The sequence below is a fragment of the Triticum dicoccoides genome, chromosome 3B (genome assembly GCF_002162155.2).
Source record: "Triticum dicoccoides isolate Atlit2015 ecotype Zavitan chromosome 3B, WEW_v2.0, whole genome shotgun sequence".
NCBI classification, from domain to species: Eukaryota; Viridiplantae; Streptophyta; class Magnoliopsida; order Poales; family Poaceae; genus Triticum; species Triticum dicoccoides.
The window spans coordinates 361,664,055-361,674,596 of record NC_041385.1 but is presented as its reverse complement, the minus strand read 5'-3'; positions in this window follow the sequence as shown (position 1 = coordinate 361,674,596).

Genomic DNA, 10,542 nt, shown 5'->3' with positions numbered 1-10,542 from the left:
CACCAAGGGCCACGAAATCCACCCCCTCTTCCTCCATATATACAGCCCTTAGGGCATCGTTTAGACCTTGGGTTTTGTTTAGATTAAAAGTTCGCCATAGCTGCAACTTCGCGTACTTCGTTTGTGTTCAACGACCAGACAAAGGCGTCACAGAACCCCACCTTGATCAATAAAGCTTTCATCTTATATTCGCAATATCCAGATTGCAATCTTAGTTTCTTGCTTGTTCTTCGTTTGCTCGCAGGAAACAGACCCTCGTGGTCAGGTTGATCGTGCTCCGGCGTGGTCAATAACCTCTCGGAGTTGGTTTAGCGATTGCTAAGGCGCGACGTCCTCGCACGTTCGTAGTCGGATCGTCAAACTCGACTTCCACCAAAGCGATATCCATCATCTCATCGAAAGACGGGACACCTTTGCCTCTATCAATATGTGGATTGTACAAATGTCCCATACACCTGCAATTAGACAAAACACAAAAGTGTGTGAAGTATTTTTGTTCTAGAGAACATAAATAGATTATTGAATAGTTTGCACTAGAAATCACCTGACAAATATGCATATATGCAATATTTTTGGTCATATCCAAGGTAGTCATGTCCTCATCATCCTCCCCTTCTTGAAAATAAAGCCGTCCTCGGCGTTGCTTAATCTGAAATGTGGCTAACAAAAGAGACAAGGTGTACATGTTGTATATGTATATGTCATCCATTTTTACTTCCCTTGATTTTTGCATATATGACACATGAATAGATGAGTAACTTGCATAGTTCATAAAATCTAAAGCCAAAAAATTAGCACAAGAAGTAGAAGGCATGAAAATATTGCAACTCAGTTTGCACATATAAGTGAAGCTCTTATTTATTTCAAAAGATTGACAATGTTCATCATTAAACCATCCCAACATTGGTGAATAAACCTTACTTGCATCAAATTTACATGCTACAACATGCTTAAATAAGCAAACATGCAATAAGTCATTCAACACAGAATCATCACCAAGATTAGAGGTCATATCAAAATGATTATACATTGGTTCTTTTGCATCAATAGTTAATTCAATGGGTGCACTCAAAATTGTTGGTATTTCAGTTGTTTGATCACATGGCAAAGTCAAATTATCAACGTAGTCCTCTAAAATAGGTGGTGTGATCAAAGTAGTGGGTAGCTCATCAGATGGTGCATTCAAATTGACAAGGCATTCATCATTCTCATGTAGAGATGGAAGATCAGTACCTTTGTCATTACCTCTTATGATCAACTCAGATGATGTAGCCACTCTCGGGGGTGATGTGTCACATGGTGGAGGTGATGTAGTCCTGACAACAACGGATGTGGTTGTCATAGTATGCCTAGTAGTTGAAGGAACAACATATCAACTCTTGGAATTGTGCACTGTGCGCTTGTTCTCCTCGTGGCCAACACGTCGTTTTATTTCCTGTTCAGCTTTGCAAGCAAGATGAAACAAATGGTCCATAGGATAACACTCTTCATGAATTAGTATCTCTTGAATATCACGGTTTAATCCTCCCCAAAATCTATCCATAAAATCATCTTCACTTTCTTCTAAAGAGGAATGCAACAAGGTAGTTTGTAAATCATCATAATATTTTGTTACAGTTTCACTACCTTGTTTTAAGTGTTGCAACTTCTTAATCATGTCACGAGTATAATAAGCAGGGACGAAAGTATGTCGCATGGCAAGTTTCAAATCATCCCAAGTAGTAGGTATATAATCAGGGTGTAACCGACAATATTCACTCCACCAAACCAAAGCATAACCAGTGAAAGAACCAACCGCAACCTTAACCTTTTTATGTTCATTGAAATTATGGGAAGCAAATGTATTTTTTATGTCGAACTCCCATTCAATATATAAAGCAGGTTTAAAACGACCATTAAATGGTGGTATAGATACATTAACCTGATCATGTGCATTTGGATGTTTGTGCACCTCTCGTGACGGTTGTGGTATTTGCAAAGGTGGTGTGATAGAGGCAAAGGTGTCCCGTCTTTCGATGAGATGGTGGATTTCGCTTTGGTGGAAGTCGACTTTGACGATCCGACTACGAACGTGTGAGGACGTCGCGCCTTAGCAATCGCTAAACCAACTCCGAGAGGTTATTGACCACGCCGGAGCACGATCAACCTGACCACGAGGGTCTGTTTCCTGCGAGCAAACGAAGAACAAGCAAGAAACTGAGATTGCAATCTGGATATTGCGAATATAAGATGAAAGCTTTATTGATCAAGGTGGGGTTCTGTGACGCCTTTGTCTGGTCGTTGAACACAAACGAAGTACGCGAAGTTGCAGCTATGGCGAACTTTTAATCTAAACAAAACCCAAAGTCTAAACGATGCCCTAAGGGCTGTATATATGGAGGAAGAGGGGGGAATTTCGTGGCCCTTGGTGGAGGGGTCCGAAATCAACCCTATCTCTTATTTCCCCACACATACGGACTCTAAAAATAGCCTATACTTATGTATTTCGAAATTACATGGGCCTGGCCCAATAATAAGGTGACGCAGCACCTAAAATAGCCTCGGGACGAAATTTATGAAGTGGCATCTTGTATATTTCGTCCAAGGCTTCATGCACCCATTATGGTGGCTTCAAAGTCCTGAAATCATCACTTGTCACTCCGTTCTTGTTTCCATTGCGCATGCCATCATCTCCATGCTTGTTCTTGCTCCAATGTTCGTCCTTCTCCAAGCTAGGCCCTTCATTTGTAAGCAAAACAAATGTATCCAATTTAGGCAGCATCATATTCTCATGAACATTAGAATCATTACCAAGAAACGAAAGTACCTGGTAATTTAATTGGCGTGCACGAGCTCTAGTAATTGGTCCAGTATGTATAGCAGCAGGGGCTGTGGGTGTAACAATTGTATTGATGTCCTCATCAGTGATGATTCTGTGTTGAATGACTTATTGCATGTTTTCTTATTTAAGCATGTTGTAGCATGTAAATTTGATGCAAGTAAGGTTTATTCACCAATGTTGGGATGGTTTAATGATGAACATTGTCAATCTTTTGAAATGAATAAGAGCTTCACTTATATGTGCAAACTGAGTTGCAATATTTTCATGCCTTCTACTTCTTGTGCTAATTTTTTGGCTTTAGATTTTATGAACTATGCAAGTTACTCATCTATTCATGTGTCATATATGCAAAAATCAAGGGAAGTAAAAATGGATGACATATACATATACAACATGTACACCTTGTCTCTTTTGTTAGCCACATTTCCGATTAAGCAACGCCGAGGACGGCTTTATTTTCAAGAAGGGGAGGATGATGAGGACATGACTACCTTGGATATGACCAAAAATATTGCATATATGCATATTTGTCAGGTGATTTCTAGTGCAAACTATTCAATAATCTATTTATGTTATCCAGAACAAAAATACTTCACACACTTTTGTGTTTTGTCTAATTGCAGGTGTATGGGACATTTGTACAATCCACATATGAAGATAAGGAAGAAAGAGATGTTTATTTGCTGTCCAAAAAGTTCTCTCACGTCACTTTTGGCCCAAGAGAAGAAAGAGTCCAAGTCTCTCACGTTCTGGATTCAGATTCGGACTGCACAGACATACCTGACTCAAAACGCACACAAGTTTTTCATACGGACTCCGAATTGGGTGATTCGTTTTTTGTTGGAAACTAGATTTCGTGCACTTTCCAACCCAATTGGAATCACCTTCAAATTCGTCCGGAGCGTTGAGTTGTGGACGAAACAATCTGATGCTGCAGCAGAATCCGAGTCAAACTACAAGTCCAAAGGTGTTACATCACCTCCACTTGGGCCCATGAGCCTTGTACGACCTAGGGTTAGTTTTAGGCTGCCTTGGGACGTCCTCCCACCTCCTTGGCCGCCACCCCTTGCTCCTATATAAGTAGATCCATCTAGTAGCTTTTTCCTGGGGATTTGTTTAGTTAAAAGTTAGCCATTGCAACTTCGTGTACTTCGTTTGTGTCCAACGACCAGACCAAGACCGCTTACGGATCCCCACCATTATCAATACCTCATATATATTTGCAATATTCAGATTGCTTTATCATATTCTTGCTCGTTCTTCGATTGCTTGCAGGAATAGACCTTCGTGGTCAGGCTGACCGTGCTTCCGACATCGTCAGTAACCTCAGGAGATTGGTTTAGCGATTGCTAAGGCGCAACGTCGTGCACGTTTGTAGTCGGATCGTCAAAGTCGTCTCCACCAAATCGATAGTTATCATCTCATCGAAAGATCGGGACCCTCGCCTCTATCACGACTTCATTTCAAGAAGGGGAGGATGACGAGGACATCAATACAATTGTTACACCCACAGGCCCTGCTGCTATACATACTGGACCAATTACTAGAGCTCGCGCACGCCAACTAAATTACCAGGTACTTTCGTTTCTTGGTAATGATTCTAATGTTCATGAGAATATATTGCTGCCTAAATTGGATACATTTGTTTTGCTTACAAATAAAGGGCCTAGCTTGGAGAAGGATGAACATTGGAGCAAGAACAAGCATGGAGATGATGGCATGCGCAAGGGGAACAAGAACGGAGTTACAAGTGATGATTTCAGGACTTTGAAGCCACCATAATGGGTGCATGAAGCCTTGGACGAATACAAGATGCCACTTCATAAATTTCGTCCCGAGGCTATTTTAGGTGCTGCGTCACCTTATTATTGGGCCAGGCCCATGTAATTTCGAAATACATAAGTATAGGCTATTTTTAGAGTCCGTATGTGTGGGGAAACAAGAGATAGGGTTGATTTCGGACCCCTCCACCAAGGGCCACGAAATTCGCCCCTCTTCCTCCATATATACAGCCCTTAGGGCATCGTTTAGACTTTGGGTTTTGTTTAGATTAAAAGTTCGCCATAGCTGCAACTTCGCGTACTTCGTTTGTGTTCAACGACCAGACAAAGGCGTCACAGAACCCCACCTTGATCAATAAAGCTTTCATCTTATATTCGCAATATCCAGATTGCAATCTCAGTTTCTTGCTTGTTCTTCGTTTGCTCGCAGGAAACAGACCCTCGTGGTCAGGTTGATCATGCTCCGGCGTGGTCAATAACCTCTTGGAGTTGGTTTAGCGATTGCTAAGGCGCGGCGTCCTCGCACGTTCGTAGTCGGATCGTCAAAGTCGACTGCCACCAAAGCGATATCCATCATCTCATCGAAAGACGGGACACCTTTGCCTCTATCATAAGTTGTCACGCCGCCATCGCACCATCATCATCGCCCCTGTCACCTACCACCACCGCTCCGAATCCGTATCCATATACCACCACCAATCCGTATCCATATACCACCACCGATCCATATCCATATATTACCACCGCTGCCATATACCACCACCGCTGCCATATACCACCACCATATATCCACCACCAATCCGAGTTCCTTGCATATTAGGTGTGTTTTTGAGATCCATCTAGATTCCGATTCGTGTTTCCTTGCCGGAGTAGGTTTCGGAAAGAAAAAAAAAAGAGTCCGGAAACCACCCTCCGTTTAGGCCCAAAAATTTTCGAAAACGCATTTTTCGAAAAAATTTCTGGCTATCCTATTTTTAGGTGTTTCTGAGTGTTTTGAGACAGGTGCCATTATAGGAAGTTTTTTTTGACCCGTTTCCAGTTTTTGGGTCCGGGCAGTCGAAAAAACGAAAAAAAAATTTGGTCAAAAAAATTTCGTGCCCATCCTGTCAGTTTGACCTAGGAAGAGTTTTGAGACACTCGCCATTATAGTGATTTTTGCAAAAAAAAAGCAGCGCAAAAAAAAGAGCGCAAAAAAAAGAGCGAAAAAAAAATTCCAGAGTGTGCTTTTTCCTTGTTTACGTGCAGCGCCGTGATTTTGTTAGTGTTCTAGGCTCGCGTCTCTAGCACGGTCTAGCCTAGGACCAGCACAGTACCGTCATTGAGCCTTTATTCAACTTTGCATCTCTGAATTGATTACTGCTGATCCTTTTTTGCTACCATATTATAAGCCTTCCCAGCTCCACATACATCTACGTCGTGCGTTTGACTCTCCCTGGTAATCGCTCTATCCAAGCTTTGAGAGTTTTGACTACAACGGTTGCCGATCACCACCTGCTGCTGGGTAAGAACTGGTAAGAATTTGAGATTTGCTTGACGGGTTTGTGATACACCACCACCACTTCTTAGTAGTCTGTAGGATCATATTCTTGTGTGTTTCTATTTGCTGCTAACCATGGTAGGATCACAAGCCGATGAGACTGATTGGGAGAACCTGACGAACAAACAGCTACATGATAAATTTCAGCAAATGATGAGTGGACAGGTGCAAGATGTGCTAAACAGATTTGACGAGGCCATGGAGAAGGTAGATGGCATTGAGAAGACGTTCGAAACGAAGCTTGATAGCAAGTTTAATGAATTGCTCGCGCGTTTTCCACCACCACCGCCGGCGGCACCGATCGCACCTCTGCAACAACAACAACAACAACGCCTCTTTCCAAATCAGTATGGACGAGCGAAGCGTGTTCCTATTGTTGATGGCCAAACTTCTGGTGCTGCTGTTCCTATTGTTGATGCTTCCTTGGCTCCTTCTACTGTTGCTGCTGGTACCCAGGAGGATGATGAGTATGCGGGCGATTATGAGGATGAGGTTGATCAAAATCAGAACTACGTGCACCCTTCAGCACCACCACCAGCAGGTCGACCTCAGGTATATATTCGTAATGGTAGGCCTGCACCACCACCTCAGTACGAGATGATGTGCATATTCCTAAACTGAAATTGAATATTCCACCATTTGAGGGTAGATATGTTCCTGATATATATCTTACTTGGGAGTTAGAAACTGAACAACGTTTTACATGTTTACAATATCCCGAGGAGAGATGGGTTGCTGCTGCTGTTTGTGCTTTCACTAGTTTTGCATGTGTATGGTGGTCTGAACATTGTAGATTATATCCTATTCCGACTACTTGGGCTGCTTTGAAAACTGCTATGCGTACGCGTTGGGTTCCATCATAATATCAACGTGAATTGCTTCAAAAATTGCAGCGTTTAAAACAAGGGAAAAAATCTGTAGAAGAATATTATCAGGAATTACAAACTGGCATGATTAGATGTGGTATTGTTGAGGAGAATGAAGCTATGCTTGCACGTTTTCTGGGTGGATTAAATAGAGAGATTCAGACCATTCTAGACTATAAGGAGTATACTAATATCACTCGTTTATTCCATCTTGCTTGTAAAGCTGAACGTGAAGTGCAGGATCGACAAGCATTGGCGCGATCTAACTTTTCTGCAGGCCGACCTTCATCATGGACACCGCGTGCATCTTCTACTTCCACTGCACCAGCACCTCAATCAGGTGCCTCCTCCAGTCGTGATACAAGAAAACAGGCACAAGCACCATTATCTGCCAAGAGCGCACCTGCTGGGCCTGCACAGAGTTCTTCTTCTTCCATGGCATCAACAGGGCACACAAGTGATATTATTTGTCGTCGTTGTAAGGGAGGAGGTCATTATGCGAGAGAATGCATATCTCCGCGTGTGATGATTGCTACCGCAGATGGTGGATACGAGTCCGCTAGTGACTATGATGAGGAGACTTTGGCTCTTATTACACGTGAAGAACATGGTGGAGATGATTCTGATCATGAGACGCAATACATGGCTCCTGAAGACGCTGACAGGTATGAATGTTTAGTTGCTCAACGTGTTTTGAGTGTGCAGGTCACACAAGCTAAGCAAAATCAGAGGCACAATTTGTTCCATACCAAGGGAGTTGTGAAGGAACGTTCTGTGCGCGTCATAATAGACGGAGGGAGCTGCAACAACTTGGCTAGCATGGACATGGTGGAGAAGCTTTCTCTCACCACAAGACCACATCCACATCCTTACTACATCCAATGGTTCAACAACAGCGGCAAGGTTAAGGTAACACGTACTGTTCGTGTGCATTTTAGTATCTCTACATATGCTGATTATGTTGATTGTGATGTGGTACCTATGCAAGCATGTTCCTTATTACTTGGTAGAAACTCTGTACACCATGGTAGAAACAATCACTATACTCTTGTTCATAAGGATAAAAATATTACTTTGCTTCCTATGACTCCTGATTCCATTTTGAAAGATGATATTAATAGAGCTAATAAAGCAAAACAGGAGAAGAATAAGAGTGAAAATCAGATTGTGGCAAAAGAATTTGAGCAACAAATGAAGCCTAATAATAAACCATCTAGTGTTGCTTCTGAAATTAAATTGAAAAGTTCATGTTTATTTGCCACCAAATCTGATATTGATGAGCTAGATTTCAGCAAATCTGTTTGCTATGCTTTTGTGTGCAAAGAGGCATTATTTTCATTCGAGGACGTGCCTTCCTCTTTGCCTCCTGCTGTCACTAACATTTTGCAGGAGTTCGCTGACGTCTTTCCACAAGACGTGCCACCGGGATTACCGCCTATTCGAGGGATTGAGCATCAGATTGACTTAATTCCCGGTGCTTCACTGCCAAACCGTGCACCGTACCGTACCAATCCAGAGGAGATGAAGGAGATTATGCGTCAAGTACAAGAGCTTCTCGACAAAGGTTATATATGCGAATCCCTTAGTCCTTGTGTTGTTCCTATTATTCTAGTGCCGAAAAAGGATGGTATGACGTATGTGTGTTGATTGTAGAGGCATTAATAATATTACTATTCGTTATCGTCATCCTACTCCTAGGCTCGATGATATGCTTGATGAATTGAGAGGCTCTACAATATTCTCCAAAGTTGATTTGCGTAGTGGATACCATCAAATTCGTATGAAATTGGGAGATGAATGGAAAACAGCATTTAAAACTAAGTTTGGATTATATGAGTGGTTAGTCATGCCTTTTGGGTTAACTAATGCACCTAGTACTTTCATGAGATTAATGAACGAAGTTTTACGTGCTTTCATTGGACGATTTGTGGTAGTTTACTTTGATGACATATTGATTTATAGCAGATCTTTGGAAGAACATTTGGAACATTTACGTGCTGTTTTTATTGCTCTACGTGATGCACGTTTGTTTGGTAACCTTGGGAAGTGCACCTTTTGCACCGACCGAGTATCTTTTCTTGGCTATGTTGTTACTCCACAGGGAATTGAAGTTGATAAAGCCAAGATTGAAGCTATTGAGAGTTGGCCGCAGCCCAAAACGGTCACACAAGTGACGAGTTTTCTTGGCCTCGCTGGATTCTATAGGCGTTTTGTGAGAGATTTCAGCACCATTGCTGCACCTCTCAATGAGCTTACAAAGAAAGATGTGCCTTTTCTTTGGGGTACCGCACAGGAAGAAGCCTTCTCGGTATTGAAAGATAAGTTGACACATGCTCCTTTACTCCAACTTCCTAATTTTAGTAAGACTTTTGAGCTTGAATGTGATGCTAGTAGAATTGGATTAGGCGGTGTGTTATTACAAGATGGCAAACCTGTTGCATACTTTTCTGAAAAATTGAGTGGGCCTAGTCTGAATTATTCTACTTATGATAAAGAATTATATGCTCTTGTTCGGACTTTAGAAACATGGCAACATTATTTATGGCCCAAAGAATTTGTTATACATTCTGATCATGAATCTTTGAAACATATTAAAAGTCAAGCTAAACTGAATCGTAGACATGCTAAATGGGTTGAATTCATTGAGACTTTTCCTTATGTCATTAAACACAAGAAGGGAAAAGAAAATGTTATTGCTGATGCATTGTCTCGCCGCTATACTATGCTTTCACAACTTGACTTCAAAATATTTGGTTTGGAGACCATCAAAGATCAATATGTGCATGATGCTGATTTTAAAGATGTAATGCAGAATTGTAAAGAAGGAAGAATGTGGAACAAGTTTATCGTTAACGATGGATTTGTGTTTCGTGCTAACAAGCTATGCATTCCAGCTAGCTCCGTTCGTCATTTGTTGTTGCAGGAGGCGCATGGAGGAGGATTAATGGGACACTTTGGCCTGAAGAAGACGGAGGACGTACTTGCTACACATTTCTTTTGGCCAAAGATGAGACGAGATGTTGAGCGTTTTATTGCTCGCTGCACTACATGTCAAAAAGCTAAGTCACGACTCAATCCTCATGGTTTATATATGCCTTTGCCTGTACCTAGTGTTCCTTGGGAGGATATATCTATGGACTTTGTTTTAGGTTTACCTCGAACAAAGAAGGGGAGGGATAGCATATTTGTTGTCGTGGATAGATTCTCGAAAATGGCACACTTTATACCATGTCATAAAAGCGATGATGCTGTTAATGTTGCTGATTTGTTCTTTCGTGAAATTATTCGCTTGCATGGTGTGCCAAATACTATTGTTTCAGATCGTGATACTAAATTTCTTAGCCACTTTTGGAGATGTCTATGGGCTAAGTTGGGGACTAAACTGCTTTTTAGTACTAGTTGTCACCCCAAACTGATGGACAAACTAAAGTAGTCAATAGAACGTTGTCTACTATGCTTAGGGCTGTTTTGAAGAATAATAAGAAAATGTGGGAGGAATGCTTGCCTCATATTGAATTTGCTTATAATCGTTCATTG